The sequence below is a fragment of the Panthera onca genome, chromosome C1, assembly GCF_046562875.1.
Source record: "Panthera onca isolate mPanOnc1 chromosome C1, mPanOnc1 haplotype 2, whole genome shotgun sequence".
In the NCBI taxonomy this organism is placed as follows: Eukaryota; Metazoa; Chordata; class Mammalia; order Carnivora; family Felidae; genus Panthera; species Panthera onca.
In genome coordinates, this window is record NC_138346.1 from 21,011,629 (window position 1) to 21,030,631 (window position 19,003).

At 49.7% G+C, this 19,003-nt stretch overlaps 1 long non-coding RNA gene across 2 annotated transcripts; it reads left to right on the forward strand.

Moving 5' to 3' along the window:
- The first annotated feature begins 2,649 nt into the window (after positions 1-2,649).
- LOC132671976 (uncharacterized) lies at positions 2,650-15,776 on the forward strand. Of its 2 annotated transcripts, XR_009607328.3 has the most exons (3): positions 11,561-11,781; positions 13,595-13,758; positions 15,090-15,776. It is a non-coding gene; the product is annotated as an uncharacterized LOC132671976 (long non-coding RNA). The 2 variants fall into 2 exon arrangements; XR_009607329.3 differs by lacking the exons at positions 11,561-11,781; positions 13,595-13,758 and adding an exon at positions 2,650-2,801.
- Positions 15,777-19,003: the final 3,227 nt, after the last annotated feature.

Genomic DNA, 19,003 nt, shown 5'->3' on the forward strand with positions numbered 1-19,003 from the left:
TGGGCTGGAGAGGGCTGGAAGAGCAGCATTGCACACCTTGATCTGGAAAGATCTCTTTGAGGACGTGATGTGTGGGGAGAGACCTGAGTGGGGGAAAGGAGCCACAAAGAGATCCGGTGGCAGCATGAGCCAAGGCGAGCAGGGGTCAAGTGCACACCCCGTGAGCGGGGAGGGTCTGGAGGTTGAGGCTGGAGTGGCCTGTGTATAGGAAAGAGGAGAGGGAAATGAATCTGGAGAGGTGACGAAGGGCCCCTGCTCTCTCTGCGCCGAAACAGAGCCTGAAAGGGAGAAGCTGTAACAGGCACTTGTTTAGTGTTGACCGTGGGTCCGGCATCTCCAAGCACACGGAGACTCACGGAAGTTACCAGATCACACAACACGCAGCGGTGAAATTGGGATTTGAACCCAGGAACATATGATTCCACAGCCCATTCTGTTTCTGCTCCGGCATGTCGCCTTCTGCGAAATAGGCTTTCCCCTTTCAAGAACAGAGACACTTTTGTCTAAGCAGTTATGGCATGGGACACATTGACTCACTGAACATTGGACACACAGTGGTAAATACCTGCCCTTTGGGCATCAGCTTGGACAAATGCAGACAGCAGAGACTCACTCTTACCTGTGCACTGACCCCTGTCCCCAAGGCTCTGGAAGGGCTATGGTTTGTGCAGCCACGAGAGGCCCAGGAGCCAGAACAGAAAGAGGACTCTCTGGTGGGCCTATACCCTCATCTCCTCCAGGTCCCTGGGCCTTTGAATCCCTTCTTTTTGGGAACAAAGGAAGAGTGAGACGGTAAATGAAGAGAACAGAGGGGCAGAATCAGAGAAGCAGAGAGCATGGTGCCATTTTTAGAAATGCAGAGAGCTCTACGTCGATTCTATGGTAATGCTCCAGAAACCTTTGCTTTCTGTAGTGAAGGTTCTTGAGAATCAAGGTCAGGGAACCACAGAGTAACTGAGATGGGATTAGTCAATCATACACTTTCTCTCTTCCCCCTACTGTGGAAGAAAGAAGGGACAGGCCAGAGACGCACAGAGGATGGCCAGGCGGAGCCCAGGCCTTGACCTATCTAGTCAGAAAGTTCCAGCATCACAGGCAGAAAGCACAGGTTGAAGCCAAGTTGCTTTAACTCGGCCTTAATCCCAAAGCACCAAGCCTTGTCTCCATCCTGTTGGGGGGAAGATTGCTACTTAATAAAAAAATTGGTTTCCCTTTCAATTCTGAAGAGTCACGATGTGTGTTTTTGTTTTTGTTTTTTAATTTTTTTTAATGTTTATTTATTTTTGAGACAGAGAGAGACAGAGCATGAACGGGGGAGGGTCAGAGAGAGGGAGACACAGAATTGGAAGCAGGCTCCAGGCTCTGAGCCATCAGCCCAGAGCCCGACGCGGGGCTTGAACCCACGGACCGTGAGATCGTGACCTGAGCCAAAGTTGGACGCTTAACCAACTGAGCCACCCAGGCACCCATCACGATGTGTGTTCTATCCACTTCATAGAGAAAGCCTTCCATCAAGCTTTCTTTGTTTGTTTTATCTTCCTCCTCTGTGTTTGAATGCGCGCTCTCTCTCTCTCCATCTCTCCCTCTCCCTCTCTCCCTATTGCTCTCTCTCTTTCTCTCCCCCCTTCCCCTTCCCTTTCTCCCCCTCTCCCTTTTCTTCACAATCTAATTCAATGGCATATTTGGGGTGGGGGCGCTCATGGGGGCATTTCTGACATCTGGGAATGCAGCCAAAGTGTATGTATTTATATGAGTTCTGTCTCAAGAATGTGCTTCACGACCCCATTCCTTTGATTATAATCTAATCGCACGCAAGTGCAGGAACACCTTCTGCTGTGACAATAGCCTGGAGAGAGACATACTACCAGCGATCAGAGCCTCCTCCCTGGTTTTTCAGTTCAGAGGACACATCATACATCCCCAGGCCATTTCTTACCAAGCAAAAGTCTTAGAAGAAGCATGCTTCCAGAAAAATAAATATGCTATTTTTAAAAACATCACTCATAAAACTTGCTCTTAGCTTCTTTGAAAGACTAATAATAATAATATAAAAAAGCTTTGGAGTAGATCGATCTGGGATTCAGGTTTTCAGGTTGGGATTAAAAGAAATACATGTATGATGTCCAATGCTAACAATGACTCTAAATGCACATCAGCTTTATGTGTTAAATTGTCTTTCTGACTCAGTGCGTTTGTAAGTGCTCTATGCCCCACCTTAGAATAAAGACAGGGAATAGTAAAAAATGCTTTGTCATCAAGGACTTTGTTATCAAATGTGGACTCAGCCACTTACCAGCTGTAGGTGTAAAAATCCTTCTCTGAGCTCCAGTTTCCTCATCTACAAAATGGAGACAAAAAATATCCAACTCTTAGGGTTGAAAGGATTCAATGAGATAATGTCATACAGCCTTGGATAAATGTTAATCTCCCTCATTCCCACATCCTTGCTTTGGATGCAGTAGAGAGATCATTCAAACACGTATGGCCACATCCTTACCACCAGGAAGATTACAACCTTGTCGAAAAGACAACACTTAGTAACGTATAATAAACTGCCAAATTGGTAGGAGATTGGAAATGATCAACACATAACAGGTGATGTCATAAAGGGGATGGCCCAACTGGGAACACCTCACAGAAAAGATGTGTTGTGAAGGACGGGCAGCTTGGAGCAGAGAGGAGGCATCAGTTCCGGCCCAGGCGTGAAGGGAGGAATCAAGTGGAAGATGTGTATGAGAGAGTAGAAGACAAGACAAGCCAGACCAGGCAAGAGAGGCCACAGAGGGGAGCCACACAAAACGGTATGGCAGAGAAGGTGCAGGAGCATGGGGTGGGGGCATTGAGCAGCCAGGCAGAATCAGGTGGGCATGATTTCATCGGAAATGAGGTTAATTGCACGTTCTGATATCATGAGATCAGAGTTTTATGAAATGAAATGCTAACGGCCTCCTCCCTCCCCAGACAAGAGGCAGGAGGAGGGAGTGAGAAAATCGTGAACAAAGGAGGGAAGGGGGAGGTCCACCAATGGCTCAGATGTGGGGGATAAAGGCGAAGAGGAATCGGGATGACTTCTGGTTTGAGTCATAATAACAAGGGAAGTATATGGACCATCCCAGGGACTCAGGGGTTAGAAAAGGGGGTTGACTGAAGAAGAAAACCATTTGGTCAATTTTGGACAAGTTTATGGTGAGGTAGCTGAACAAGGGCCCTCTGTGTGCATGTCTCCGGGGAGTGCATGCCCCTGAAAGGCAGGGCCTGGTTCCACTTCTATTTAATTCCATCCCCTCCCCTCCCTTTACTCCAGCATCGTGTTCCTTAAAACCTCAACGGGATTCATAACTAGGTCTGCCTGGATGGAGGCAGGAAGTTATTCAAGCTGTCCGGAGGAAGCCAGAGGCGTGTTTCACACCTGTGTTTCCCAAGTCACAGTTGAGTCCCTGAAATAGTCAGCTAGTGGTCCCGTAAAACTGTTCAGACTCCCTCACCTTTTTGCAGCGAAAAATAAGAGTTTCTGGAAAGGATTTGACTCCATATCAGAGATTCTCATGTCTTAGGGAGACCCAAATGCTATAGAGAATCTTAGAATCCTAAGGTAACCTGGAGATGTTCTTTTATGTGCCCTTGATAATATCCTTCCTCAGTCATGTGTATTCCAGACATCTCCTCCCTGTTGGTAGTTTGTCGTGTCTCTTTCTGTAAGGTACCCTTTGATGAATGCTCAGAGGTACCTTGGATGGATTCTCTTGCCCATGCATTCTGCCTCCAGGGAAGCCCACCCTTATCTACTGCTGTGGTTGACCATGACTTGGGCCAGCATTGCTGTGTGGGATTCCGGGCACCAGAACAGCAAGCAGGCCTGGAGGCCGCCAGCATTAAGGAATCGAGGAAGAGAGTTCCAGATGGAAGCAGCAGAGTGTGAAGATGCTTGACTGCAGGCCAGCCCCGGGGCGGGGGGAGAGGTGCGGGGGCTTGGAATGCCCTAAAAGGTTCCAGACCGGTGGAGAAAGGCTGCTAGGAAAGGCTGAGAGCATCGGCACGCAGACCCAAAGGAACGTCTGGTATTCAGCCCCTATGTTAGGAAGATCTGAGGCATTACTGACTCCCCAGGATTGAAATCACCCTCACCCTCAAATTCTCATGTCCACACTCCAGCCTCCTGCCAAGATCACCAAAGCAGTGTTTCACGAACCGAGAAGGAAATGCGCCATCACCCTTGTAGGTCATTCATTCAAGACCCCCTAACACTTCCATTGCCTTCTATGCAATGTCAAGAAGAATTAAGAAAAAAAAAAATCAAACTTCAGATTGTTCTGAACTAGAAGGAAACAGATAAATGCAGGGGAAGTAAGGCACACTGAGGAAATGAATGAAAGCTGGAGAACAGAAGGAACAGCCAGGAGTCTGAGAGGGTATGACATACAGACCATACTCTCGAAAGGGCGTCTCGATGTTCTTTCATGGAGAAGACAACCACACTAGCCTCTGTTTCCTCATCCATAATATGGGGAAACCACTCTCTACCTTGCGTTATTGATGTCACAAAGGGTAAAGCCCGTTTTAGATGCTAAAGACCTTGACATGTCGAAAGGACGCTTCGCCCCCAGATCCTCTTCCAGAAGCCCTGGATGAGTAAGTGGGGCCAGCGCCGTCTGTAACGAGCTCCCAGACTGTGCTCATCCTTGCAGCTGCCAACACTCTTCCTGCTTGCAGATCATAACTTACTTCCTTCACCAAATGAACCATGACTGGACCACTCCCAGAACTTGGTGATCCCAAGCCCTCCAAGACCATTTCCCACCAGTCTCCATCAGAGCTCCCACATGGCAGACGCAGACCCCTCCTGGAGGCAGGGACCAGCCACGGGCCCACATGGAGGTGAAGAAAGAACACTGAGGACTGGCTTAGAGCCAGAAAAGCCTGAAACATCATCTTAACTCCTGTGTTTGAACCGCAGCCTAGGGAACTCTGGAGTCTCGCTGAGGTGTTTCGATGGGGAACAGGGGTAGCTGAGGATTAGTTTTCAGTCCCCTACCCCTGCCTCAACCACAGAAGTTATGTTACTGGTCTTATATACTGGGGTTCCATATATGCTTTTATTTACAAAATGGGTCGTGTCCTTCTAAATTATGTTTATAAACCATCTGCTTGCAATAATACATTTTATAGATAAAGAAACCAAAGTTTAGGGAGGAAAAATTAATTGTAATCAAGACTCCTTTAGGATCAAATACCAAACCCAAGGGGAGAATTCTATTGAGAAAAGTGCCCATGCTGTTGAGCCCAAACTAACATGACATGCACAGGAATCCCTGTGTAGCCTTATATTTTTGCTGAGCCCTCTCCTTTCTGATTCCTAAGTACTTCTAGGACAGGTAGAGGTGCTATTTAGGAAATGTCCTCTGTGCATCCTCACTCTAGGGCTCTGTAGGTCCTTCCTTCAGCCCTGCTTTGTTCATCCTCCATCATTAACACTCTGTATCACTGGTCAATCTAGACTATGAACACTCTGAGGGCAGGGACAGGGTCTAATTCCATAAGTCTCTGTAGTCTCCACATTAAGCACAATGCCAATAACTCATGAGAAGCCCGATAGATGGCTCCTGAATGACTGAATGACTGAATGAATGAATGAAGATACTTCTGAATGAATGAAGACACTTCTGAATGAAGACAGACATAATCCCCTGGTTTCTCTTCTCTAAGTAAGTTAACCTCCTTCACGTTTTTCCCCCCTTCTGGGTTACAGAGGGCTAATGCTGTAAATTCTCTCTAAGGGAAAACTGGGCAGATGTACTTGGGAACATTTAAAAAACTAGGTTGGCATTGGAGAGGAAACAGCCAATATATTTAGCTACCCATGGCATGCCAAGGCCTTATTGAGACAGAAATAAGCACTGGAGGAGGAATCTCAATTAAATATTTTTCTAAGCAGTCAGTTCTGGGCTTTGCCTGAACATGGCTCTGCAGAGCTGGGGTGAAGCACAGGACAGAAAGCCAAGAGGATTGCGAGTGGGCCTTCTGAATCATCTTGGACCTCGGCGGCTTGCAACGTAAAGCTGGCGACCCCAGGGGTGGGAGACTGGCCTACCTTCCTTGGTCCGAGGATCAGGACACCCTAGTTTCAGGTGCTTTCCAAGATCCCCTACATTGGAGGGACGCATCCTCTCCTCTATACCTATTCTTAAGTGGTACCATATATCTGAAATATTCCTCCTGCGAGTTCCCCCCAACGATTTCCATTAGTCAACAGCTCCTGAGAATCCTGCCTCATCAAGAAAGTATTCTAGGAGTGACCTGAGGGGAAACAATGACATCTTGGGCACTGACTCTGCCACGCGTCCTGCTTATCTTTGTTAAAACACACAGCACTTCAGTCCAGAGTCAGTAGGATGACCACCACCCACTGGCTGGGGCTTGGGGACGGCCCTTGTGCCAGGCAGGGTGGATGGAAGCGGGTACCTGGTGCTGGCACAGGCAATCCAGTACAGAAGCCAGATCAGTCTGCCAGGGGACACACATGGGAGTCATAACAAATATCTCTCTTTTTTCATATTTTGAGAGATCTTACTGTTTTGAAAACAGCTTTTCTCACTTAAAAATGTATCATCAACATTTTCCCATGTCATTGAGTATTCTTTTAGAACATGATTTTTTAACATCTATATAGCATCATGCTCTCATTTGGAAGTCAGACTTTATTTAGCCAACCTCCAGCTGTTAGGCATTTAGATTGTTTCCTGTTATTATAACGCTGAAATGAAGACCCTCAGGGGTACAACGTTGTGTTCATTTCTAACTGGGTCAAGAAGCAGGATGGCCGGGTGGTTAAAATCAGGGGCCTTGCAGCTGTCGTCCCCAGATCTCAATCCCTTACCTCAAATGACATAACCTCTCTTGGCCTCATTTTCTTTATTTGTAAAATGATGATTTGCTTGGGAAAATTATTAATAATACTTACCTTACAAGGTTGACCTGATAATTTCTGAATATAAAGTACTTAAAACAATGTCATCCTTGACACTGTGTCGTTGGTTGAGAAAGTATTCAAGCTTTAATTATTATGTCTTTGGGGTTATATTCCTTGAAGAAGACTTTCTGGGTCAGCAATTTTGTATATATTTTCAGGTCTTGGAAACATATTGCCCACTGCCCTTCTGAAGGATTATGCCAAACCCACAAGCAGCTTGTAAAGATGTTGGGTTGTCCACAGTCTTCCAAATCTCTTCTTTTAAAATACCCAAGATGTTTGCTTTCGCCAACCTGGACTTCTCTGTAGCTGTGGGATTTAGGACTACTGACCTCTCTTTCCTGAAGCCCTCGAGTCCCCGGGTTCTGTCCCCGTGTTCTCTGGGTTCTCCATCAATGTCTCCGATCTTCCTCCATGTCTCTTGTTGGGTGCACACTCCTGGGACCAGGCAATCCTGGATGTTACCTCAGGTCCAGGCGTCAGTGGTCTCCTCTCCATTTTTTCCAAATGCTCTTTCTTGGAGGTCTCATCCCCTTCCACCCATGCCCTTGGTTTGCTAGTTGACATGTCTAGTTCTCACTTGTCATGAATGTCCCAATCCCACATCTCCATGTGGGTGTCCATCATCTCAAATCTTCAAGCCTGATGCCAAATCTGCCATATCCTGCTTCCTCTCCTCCACCTCTGCCAGGCAAGCTCCTTGTTTCTATTTTCATGTCACCAAAGCTTGAAATGTCAAAGACACCTTGGATTCTTCCTCCTCATCCTTGGTCATCAGACCAATCCACAATTTTTTCTTAATAGCTTTGTAGGGTGTCTCCCCCTTGCCATTTCCAACACTTTCTCCCTTATTCGAACTTTAATCATAAGACAGATCCTCTTGTCTTCCAGCTCTCTCCTCCTGCACACGCCTTCCTTTGCTCGACTTTACAACGGATCTCAGGATGCCCAGTCACCCCCCTGCTCAAGGATCCTCTCATTGCCTGAATAAAGTCCACACTCCTCCACTTGGCATTCAAGGACTTCAAAGACTTGACTCTACCCTAGATTTCCAGGTGTGTCGCTTTCTATTGCAGCTCTCTTTGCCTGGAATGTTCATTTGCTCTAAATTCTATCCATCCTCAAATCATTCTCTTCCCTGAAGGCTTTTCTGACCATTCTGGCCTGCAACCATTTTAGTTAGGACTGTTAGCACTACAGGTAATGGTTTCAGAAACACTCGGACTGGTTTCACCCACAAGGATATTTGCTGGCTTCCGTCAAAGGAAATCTATAGGTAGAGTAGCCAATGAGGTCAACTATTGCTAACCAATATTTGTCTCTCTCTCTTTCCCAACAAAACTTCAATGTTGTTCAAGTCCCCACGTCCCCTTCACACAGCCATGTGCTCCAGGGAGGCTGACTTCATTCTTCACTTGAGTAAGTGGTGATTAAGGACCCAGGTGCTGGAGTCTGAGTTTAAAATGTAGTTCTGCTACTTCCTAGCTGTGTGGTCCCTGGGTAAATCATTTAAACTGTTTATTTCCATTTCTCCTGTATAAAATGAGAATATTAATAGTATCTCTTCTAGAGCATTATGATACAGCACTTAGGAGAGTGCCTGGTCCATAATAAAAATTATATTATGGAGGGCTTGCTATTTTTACCCCACCTAATAAGACAATCATGGCATTCCAAGGGCACTTGTGAAAAAGTCATGAGGGAAGTCTGCCAGGGGCCTCCTGGGGAGATTGTTCTAACTCTTAAGAAGGAGGCACAAAATTTCTTGACTCTCATTTTCTCGACTGTGCCACGTCTGAAGTCTTTGTCTGGGATGTACAGCCGGAGGCAGACGGACCTCAGTGTTGATCAAATAATGTCATCAAGGACCCAGACTCTCTTGTCTCCTTGCTCATCCCTCTTCCACGCGCTGGCAGCAACCAGCAGCAACCAGAGGAGTAGAGAGACTGCCCCTTCCTGTGTCTCTGCAGGAGCAAGACAAGTTTTCCCATCCGCCGCCCGGCATTCCTGCCTCGTTAGCTAGAACTGTGTCGCATGGCCTTCCTTGAACCAACTGATGGCAAAGGAAATAGGATTTTCTGTAGCCCCATCAGGGCAAGCACAGCGCTGGGAGTGAGGTCATCATTCTCCAAGACGACAGTGCACTTTCCGGCAGCACCTCTGCGGGCTCTTTGTCCACCGGCAGTGATGTCAAAATAAAGTATTTCCACGTAGGCTTCAAAAGACCTGGGTTCTGATCTGCACACTGCTGTTAGCTAGCTGGTGATTCTCAGCCAGTCACTTAAATTCTCTGGGCCAGTGTGCTCATCTTGAAAGTGGGAATAGTCACCCTGCCTTCTTGTAAGAATCCAACAAGAATGTGTGAAGGAGCCCCTCGTGAGCTTGGAGATGCTCTATAAATGTGAAGTATGTGAACTCCGGAGGGCTGTTGTCCTCTTTTACGAACTCCCTCTCATGGGCAAGAGAGCCCCTAGAGTCGGCAGCCAGCTCCGGAAGTGAGTCAAGAATCGGTCTCCTTCCACTCATCTGCTCTTTTGGGCTCCCTCATCTCACAACCCACTCTTGGATCCGCAGCCCCACCGGGTGTTGTCTGTCCATCTCTACCCTCATGGCCCCAGACCTCTTTCGGACCGGTTTGTTTGCTTGTTTTAGTTTTCTTTCTTTTTTTAAAACAAGTTTTTATTTGAGTACCATTGACACAACGTTACAGTAGTTTTAGGCGCACCACCACACAGTGATTCAACAGGTCCGTATGCTACGCCATGTTCACAAGTACAGCTTGTCTGTCACCAGACCACACTATTATAATACCGTTCACTGTATTCCCTATGCTATACCTTTTATTCCCATGAATGCATTCCCATGATTCTTTCATTCCGTAACTAGGAGCCTGTATCTCCCACTCCCCTTCATCCATTTTGCCCATCCCTCACTCACCTCCTCTCAGGCAACCATAGGTTTGTCTTCTGTATTGAAAAGTATGATTCTGCTTTTTGTTTATTCGTTTTGTTTTTTTGTAAGTTCCACATTTAAGTGAACTCATATGGTACTTGTCTTTCTCTGACTCATTGCACTTAGTGTAATACTCTCTAGGTCCATCCATGTTGTCCCAAAGGGCAAGATCCCATCCTTTTTTTTATGTCTACAGAATATTCCATTTGGACTGGGGAATCTTTAGGAAAGACTCTTTCGGATGCCTATGCCTATGGACCGCAAATCTCACTGCCAAGAGGGCTGAGATGTTGCATTTTTCATCCAGGCGCTCTGTGCTATCTTTCCTTTGACCCAGTCTCTTGAGATCTGTCAAGGTCAGACAGGAAACATTTTAGAAAGTAGTTGTTAAAAGCATGAGCTCCAGGAGCACCTGGGTGGCTCAGTCGGTTAAGTGTCCGACTTCGGCTCAGGTCACGATGTCGCGGTCCATGAGTTCGAGCCCCGCATCGGGCTCTGTGCTGACAGCTCAGAGCCTGGAGCCTGTTTCAGATTCTGTGTCTCCCTCTCTCTCTGACCCTCCCCCGTTCATGCTCTGTCTCTGTCTCAAAAATAAATGAACGTTAAAAAGAAATTTAAAAAATAAAATAAAAGCACGAGCTCCAGAATCAGGCAGTCTCCGGGTTAGAATCTGGACTTCAATGCTCAGTAGCTGGTTGATCTAAGCAAATCCTTTAGCCTCTGAATCCAGTTTCCCCATCCTTAAAACGGGACTATGGGGCTATGCCTATAAGGCTGCTCTGATAAAACATGTGAACCGCTTAGCACTGTGCCTGGCAGGGAACAAGAGCTCACCAGGCAGAAGTTAGGCTTTCTCGTTGATTTGTAACAATTATTGGGGAAAACGTGAAGAACCCAATTCCAGCTCCTCTCCAGCCCTTGAGCAGCCAGGAGCCTTGGCAAGAGAACAAGGAGATCCGGTCCTGGCGCTACGGCCACAAACTGCTCTTGGTGACCTCCTTCCTCTCCGAGCTTCAATTTCCTGATCTACACTGTGATGGGGGCCGCGTGGGGTGATCTGAGGCCCCTCCTCGCGCAGATGCTCACGGGCTTCTTTTCGTGGCTTCCAAGTTCTCCCGTGACAAGACTTTCAGAGTCTCCTCCCATCTATCTGGTTTCCAAAACTGGCTCGGGGGACAGTCCTGTCCGGGGCGTTTGCTCCGGGGGGGGGGGGGGGGGGGGCCCTCCCGTTTCTGGGCAGGGACACAACACTTCCAGGTGGGCGCGGTTAACCCTTTCACTTCCATCCGGGGCTCTTCCTGCCCTGCCCCCACTCCAGCCCCTCTCCGCGATCCCCCCCCCCACACCCCCCTCCACTCCAGGCCTCCGTGTCCTCTCACTTTTTTGTCTGCTGCGCAAATTCCTGGCTCCCTAAGCCAGGTAGAAAAGCGGTTTAGTTCGACCCAATCTGGCACTTTCTCAGAACCTCCCCTGTCTCTGGCACATTCCTTGTGTTTGGGCAGGACCCAGAGAGCTAGAGAATTCCTCTCCTCCTTAGCGTGGGTCCTCGTGTTGGCATGCCAACAGCCCCAAATATTTAAAGCAATCATGAAAATGAGCTCAGAGTCCCATGCCAGCTCCTTGAAAGGAATTAGGCTAAAAACAGGACAAAGGAAGAGGTGAGGGCAAACGGAAAATGCCATGGAAGGCACTGCCCAGCACGGCCAGGGCCCAGAACCCTCCTCACAGCCTTCATTCATCTGCAGCCAGGCCCTGTGCTGGGCCCTGGGGATGCAGAGTTAAATGCACTGTCACGCCTGCCCTCCAGGAGCTCCCAGTCCAGCCGGGGAGGCTGTACAAACAGACCATCACGGTACAGGACGGTAAGTATGGCCGAGGTGCCACCAGAGGTCCAGTGGAGCCACCAAGGAGGGGCATCAGTTCAACTGGGGAGGGTCAGCAGCGCACCTCCAAAGGCCGGGCCCCGGGCCTGACTGAGGACGGGCATTCACCAGGGGACGAGGCAGAGGGCGTGCTTCCAGGCAAAGGGGAAACAGCGGATACTAAAGCACAGGAGCAAGAAGCAGGGTGGAGAGAGGAATAAAGTGCTCATGCGTAACTGCTTTGTAAACCGTGGGGGCCCAGCTTCTCTCCCGGGCATGTTGATGCACACGGAATACACAGGACAGAGAGTGGGAGTAGACCCAGCCCTACGATGTAAGATTTTAAAAACTGTTGACAGAGATGGACACTTGGATGCACATAAACAGAAAGTCTGGAGCAGAAAGCCTTTATCAGCAGGGGCTTTGAGTGTGAGCAGAGCCCCGTGTGTGCAGGGGAGGTGGGGGGTGGGGGCGAGCACGCGCACGGGAGGACCTTTCCTGTGATGGGTCTCGCTGGGTTGCTGGAGGGGAGATGGGATTTCCCAGGTCACTCGAGTGGTGGAAGAGAGTCAGCTTGGCAGGTGGGGAGAGCTGGCAGGCCCCCAGGCACCTGGCACAGCTGAGGGGAAGGTGCCAAGGTCAAAAGCAGATGCCTGAGTGAGTGAGTTATGACTCCGGGAGCCCCAGAGCCTGCTGGTTCCCAGGATGCGATGGGAGAGGCGGGCAGGCCCCGGGCCTCCTCCTGCCAGGGCACCTCAGAGTCCTCACAGTAGGGGTGGAGAGTGGCTTTGGCCTGAATCTTGGGGTGCTGGCCAGCCACGGGGCAGCCTCCTTGGGAAAGAAATGAGCAAAACGAAAGTGACACATGCAAAGATGATTATCAGGCGCTATAAAAAAAAAAAGGAATCTGTTAGGACCAAGACATCTGCTAATAGCAGTGTGTTATTAGCATCGTCATCATCTTTATTTATTTAAATGGTTCTAGCATTTACTAAGCACCTACTGTAAGCCAGGCCCCATGGAGCCTCACCGGCACTTAACCTTCACAAGAACATCAAGAGAGTGGTATCCTTACTGATCCCATGTCACAGAGGAGGAGATGTCTTCTTGGGAGCCTAAATGAGAGGTCCAGGGGGCCCTACAGCCAGGCAGCGTATATTTAAAAAGTGGCAAGTGTTGGGGGCTGAATCACGTCCCCCCAAGTTAGTATGCCGACTCCCTAACCCCTGGTACCTCAGGATGTGGCTGTATTTGGAGACAGTCTTTCAGGAAGTGATTAAGGTAAAATGAGGTCATTAGGGTGGGTCCTAATCCAACGTGACTGGGTCCTAATAAGAGAAAATTCGGGTGCACATGGGTACAGAGGGGGGACCATATGAAGACACAGGGAGAAGCCCGAAGGGTCCTCACAAGAAACCAACCCTATCGACACTTTGATCTTAGACTTCTGCCCTCCAGAGCTGACAGCCGGTGGGTACAGCCTGTTGATTGAGCCCCTCGGTGTATCATATTTGTCACAGTGGCCCGGAGGGACTACTTCAGGGGTCGGTGGCCCAGGAGGGCCTCAGAGAAACCAGGAGCGTCAAGTCTGTGAGGAGCATGTGGTGCCCACACAGAGGAGCTAACCACCTCCGCCTCGTCCTTGGCCATGGGGAACCCAAGGATGCTCCGGCATCCTCCGTTCCGAGGGGGACGGTGGTTTCTTCCTTCACAAGGTCAGGACTGGAAGTCAGTGGATCACAAACTGGGGTTTAAAGAGCTTAAAACACAAGGCCTAGAACAAAGCAAAGCCATCATAATCTTTCCACTCTAGAGGCTTTCTTGGACGGACCTCTACGAGACGTGAGGTCAACGGGGGCAGATCGGTATTTCTACCTGGTTTGAGAAGGAAAACTGATGCCCAAAAGGAAGTCGTGTTCTCACATGAAATGCACCAGAGCCCCGAGGACACACTCGTGAGAGAAGTCATCAGGACGGGTCAGTAACTGGGTCTGTCGTCACTATTGTCTGGGCTCTTGGACTCCTCAAAGCAAGTTCATCATTAAGGAAAAAAAGCAACGGGGCGCCTGGCTGGCACAGTCAGTAAAGCATGTGGCTCTTGACCTCGGGGTCGTGGGTTCAAGCCCCACGAAGTTACTTAAAATTACTTACGAAATTACCTAAAAGAAACAAAATCTTTAAAGAAAAAGGCAAAAATATGGTCTTGAGGTTTGGGTAATCAGAATTGGTCTAGTTAGAGACTGGGGTGGGAAAGGGGGTTTTGAGGGTTCTAGTCAGCCCCTTATGTAGGGTGACCCAAGTCACCCTCGAATCTGCAGTCAATATGGAAATCACCAGAAGTACAGAGGGCTGAGGGCTCCAGGTTATAGGACTGTGGGGTCTGGAGACAGGGGGTGCAGGGGAGACATCCTGAAGCGTAAAGAAAGTGGGATTTCTGGGTTGAGGGCAGACTTTGAAATAGGTACAGGCTACTAGGACAAAGAGAAGGCCAGCCAAAGATGGGGATCTGAGATGAGGAGGGCGTTCTGGAGGAGGCACTCTGGGAGCTGGGCTCCAAGGGAGGAAGGAAATGGACCTCAGAGGACAGAGGAAGATGCTTTTTCCCATGGCAAGTGTGAGAGAGAAACTCTAGAAGGTTCAGTGGACAGCAGGCAGGAAGCCCTCAGTGAAGAGTTGAATGCCAGGAGGGGAGCCCTGGGCAGCCCGTGGTGTGTGTGTGTGTGTGTGCACGTACACGTGAGTCCTGGCACTTTCGTGGGGTGGGGGGGGGGTTACCTGGTCAAACATCTCCTGGGCGGAGTAGGGCTAATGCAGCCAGAGCTAACACCGGCGAGATTTGGAGAGAGCTGGGGGGATTCCTCAGGCGCCTTCGCGGGGAAGGGGGAGCAGGGATGAAGGGTCAGGAGAGGGGCCTGCTGGATTTTCAATCAGACCTATAGTGTCAAGTTTCAGCTTGAGTGATGTCCAAATGTCTCATATTTCTATTTTATCATTTCCACACTTACTTCCAGTAAGCAGAGCACGCCATCTGCACGATGTCGGGCCAAGGAAGTCAGACCGGAGAGGAAATTGCACTACGCAGCCTAATCGGTCCGATACGCCTGGGATATCAGCTGAGACATGTGTGTCTTCACTTATCTAAGTCCTGACGTCCTGATTATTCCCGAACAGGATGTTTCCCGTTTGGTCTGGCCGACAGGCGGCTCCAAAATGAACGACGGAGCTGCAGGCTCCCCGAGAGCTTCTCTAACCCTCTCCTAAATCACATTTTTCCCCGGTCGCTGCGAATGATTCTCATGTGTTGACAGGTTCTGCAGTTCAAGACAAGACAGCGGCCCCAGTCCCGGTCTGAGAGAGAAGCGAACAGTGCAGCGGGGAGGCGACGTGAGGCGATGCTCAATGACACGGGCAGGAGGGGGCCTGCCCGTCCTTCCCTGCCCGCTCCTTCTCGGGCCTGCTGACGTGTCCTCTGCAGCCCTTGGGGGCAGTAGCCCATCTGGGGCAGGGCGCGTACTTTCCAAACCTTAGTTTCTTCTTCCTATGAAAAGCCGGCCTTGTAGGGCTGCGGGGAGGGTGAACGTGTTACACAGGAAGAGCTCCTAACACAGTGCCTGGCACACAATAACCACTCAAGAAATGCTTTCAACAACGATAACTAACAGCGGGGGCGCCGGCTGGCTCGGCGGGTAGAGCGTGCCGCTCTTAATCTCAGGGTTGTGAGTTCAAGCCCCAAGCTGGGCGTAGAGTTTACTTAAAAAATCGTAACGGTGAATACTTATGTCAGGATGATTTTAAGCCCTTCACGTACAGGACAAATCTAATCCCTCACAGCCCTGTATGGCAAACTCCCTGATTGTCTCCACCTCACAGAGGAGGACACTGAGGCACAGGGAGGTTCTGTAAATAGCCCATGGTCTGGGAGCTGGTAGATCGGGGATTCTGACTCTGGCTCCAGAGGCTAGCTGTGAATAAATAAATGAACTAATTAAAAAGTTGATATATCGTGGGGCGCCTGGGTGGCTCGGTCGGTTAAGCGTCCGACTTCGGCTCAGGTCACGATCTCACGGTCCGTGAGTTCGAGCCCCACGTCGGGCTCTGTGCTGACAGCTCAGAGCCTGGAGCCTGTTTCAGATTCTGTGTCTCCCTCTCTCTCTGCTCCTCCCCTGTTCATGCTCTGTCTCTCTCTGTCTCAAAAATAAATAAACGTTAAAAAAAAAAATTAAAAAAAAAAAAGGTGATATATTGTTGGATAGATGGATGGATGGATGGATGGGTGGATGGATGGAGAACACGGGTACGGAAATCACCAGAAGTGCAGAAGGGGCGACACGCGTTATCAGTAGGGGTTAGGCGATCTAAGCAGCACACGGACCGCTTGAGGGCCGGGAGTTCTAATCCCGGCCCCAGCTGCCCAGGAACGACGCTGCTGTCAGTCATCGAACGTTGCCTCCCAGAAGCCTGGCCTACACTCACCCCGCAGTGCAGGATGCCTCTCTTACTGCAGCAGGGATAGTATGCCGTAATTTGGAAGGTTAGACCTGGACAGGACCTAGAGATCACCTGACCCCTGATTTTACGTTTGAGGGGATTGAGGCAAGAACAGGGATGTGACCAACCCAGGGTCACGCGGCGTCTGCTGCGACACCCGCATCCGTGCCAGCCCTGTAGTCACTCTACCCTATGGCCTCGTCTTCACCCCAGGAAAGTCATGTCTGCAGGTTGGGAGGGGAATTATGGAAGAAAAAACAAGTTTGAAGAGTTGAATACGTTGCATGGCAGATGTTTTACAATGTGTTCTTTTGTTGCAAGCAGGTTCTTATTTAGGAGAGTCTAATGCAGTCACCAGGCCCCATCTCTCCCCACCCCTGCTTGAAGTCATAGGGACATCACTTGTACAGGACGCTTGTACAAAACGCACTATCCTCGGGCCAAACAGGCCGCTTGCCGTTCCCCAAACAGGCCTAGGGCCTTCCACATCCCCGCCAGCCAACAGACATTTGCTCCCTCTGTTCCCTCTGCCTGAATCCTGCCCCGCCCCTTGCTTCCCCCTCCACACGTGGAGAAACCCTCCCCAGCCTCAAGGGGGCAGCCTGAGAGCTGCCCGCTCTGTGAAGCAACCCCAACCCTCACAGTCAGAATGGACTTTCTGGGCTCCAGTGGCACCTTGGGCCAGTGGCTAAATCCCGGCTCCCACGCCCGCCAGGCCTGGGTGGGAATCTCCGTACAAGTACCTTAACAGTCTCCCTGTCTCCACTTCCCTGCTGATCAAATGAGGATAACCATAACCCTAACCCTCTCCTCGGGGGGCTGCGTAAATGAGATCAACATACGTACATTAAGAATTGCGCACAGCACCTGGCACTCGGTAAATGCGAGGCATGAGCCTCCCCGGGAGGTCTTAGCCTGCATGCTGTTTTGATTTATGGTTGTTTGGGGTTTATGTCTTATCACCCCTCCTAAGGAGATACCTATCTTGTTGTAGGAACTAGGCCAAGTTCATCTTTCCACATCCATTACACCCTAAGCCCTGCACAGACCTGGTGACCATGCGTTCATTGGAAGTATACTGGACGCAAACAAGATGTCAGTGCAGCCAAGGGCAGAGGGTTACAGCGTTTGTAACCATGGTGACTGCCTTTTCAAACAGGCCTCAGAGGTTCTGTCGCCCCGTTACTAGCTGTCTTATGGATGATAAAAGCTCTGTCGAGGTCAGATAGTGCACGTCAGGTTCTTTACAATCTTACTTCATGCTTACGAAAACCCTATGAGGTAGACGTGCTTATCCCTATTTACAGATTGGGAAACTGAGGCTCAGAGAGACTGTCATCTGCCAAAGGTCAGATGTCAAGTGTGCGGCAGAGCTGGGCTTTGAACCTAAGGCTTGTCTGACTCCCAAGTCTGTGTTGTCTATGCCAGGACTCTGAAAATGCCCTCACCGTCTGCCCCGGTGCCTGTTTCTGTACGGCCATCAAGGCAGGAAGGGCTTTTAGACTTTTAAATAGTTGGGGGAGGACACGTGGGTGGCTTATTTGGTTAAGTGGTGACTTTGGCTCAGGTCATGATCTCCCGGTTCATGGGTTCAAGCCCTGCGTCGGGCTCCACACTGACAGGGCAGAGCCTGCTTGGGATTCTCTCTGCCTCTCTTTCTCTACCCTTCCCCCACTTGAACTCTCTACCTCTCTCAAAATAAATAAATAAACTTTAAAGATAAATAAATAATAAATGTAGTTGGGGGAAGAAATCAAAAGGAGACTAATATTTTGACATGCAAAAATTACACAAAATTCAGATTTCAGCGTGTGTAAGTAAAGCTTTATTAGAACACAGCTACATCCGTTCGTGTATGTATCGCTCGGCTGCTTTTGTACTATAAGAGCTGGAATATCTTCAGGAGAGATTGTCTGGCCCTCAAAGCCTAAACTATTTACTATCTGGCCTTTACAGAAAAAGTTTGCCAACTCTGGCTCAATGCCATGCCGCCTCCTACAGATAAACTTCCTGCAAAGGAAACTTCCCTTTCCTAAAAGTCTGCACCCATAAAAGGAAAGGCACCCATCCTTCCAACCGACAAGCTTGGTCTCGGATTGACTTTCCCTACGCACACTGAGCCAGCCCTGGCTTCTCCCTGGCTTCTCTCGGCTGTCACCTGGCTCCTGGCACGATCTGAAAGGCAGAGCTGAGGGCAGCCTCTAGACTCCTCCAGGCAGGGACAGGCCAGAGCAAGCTTGGAGGAGAGGGAAAGGGATTTAGACCCAGAAGTCAGCTCGACTTCATTAATGCCTTCACCCCCTCCCCCGCCTTGATTCATGGTTTCTTGCCACATCTTGTTCAGCCATGAACATGCCCGGGCCCCAAGCAGCGACAGGCAGGCCGGGCTGGATGAAAGCACAGGGGCCCCAGTCCCCAGGATATGCTCTATCAGGCTTCCACCCTGGCCAGCTGGCAGAGGCCCACTTGGCAGAGCCCTCCCTGGGGGGCCTCAGGCAATTCCCTCCTGACCTGAGCCTCAGTCTCCTCATCTGTAAAATGAGAGGGCAGCGTGACTGCTCTCTCACCTGCTCCCGCACACCCGCAGAAGGCAGGCCCCCTTTAGATTGCTTAAAGGCCCCGGGAAATTCCATGACACCCTTTGCCCTTCCACTGGCCCCCCTGTGGGGTCAGTTCCAAAGAGCGGATTTTGCTCTTTATGGCATTCCTTCTTTCGGCAAGAATTTTTGAGCGC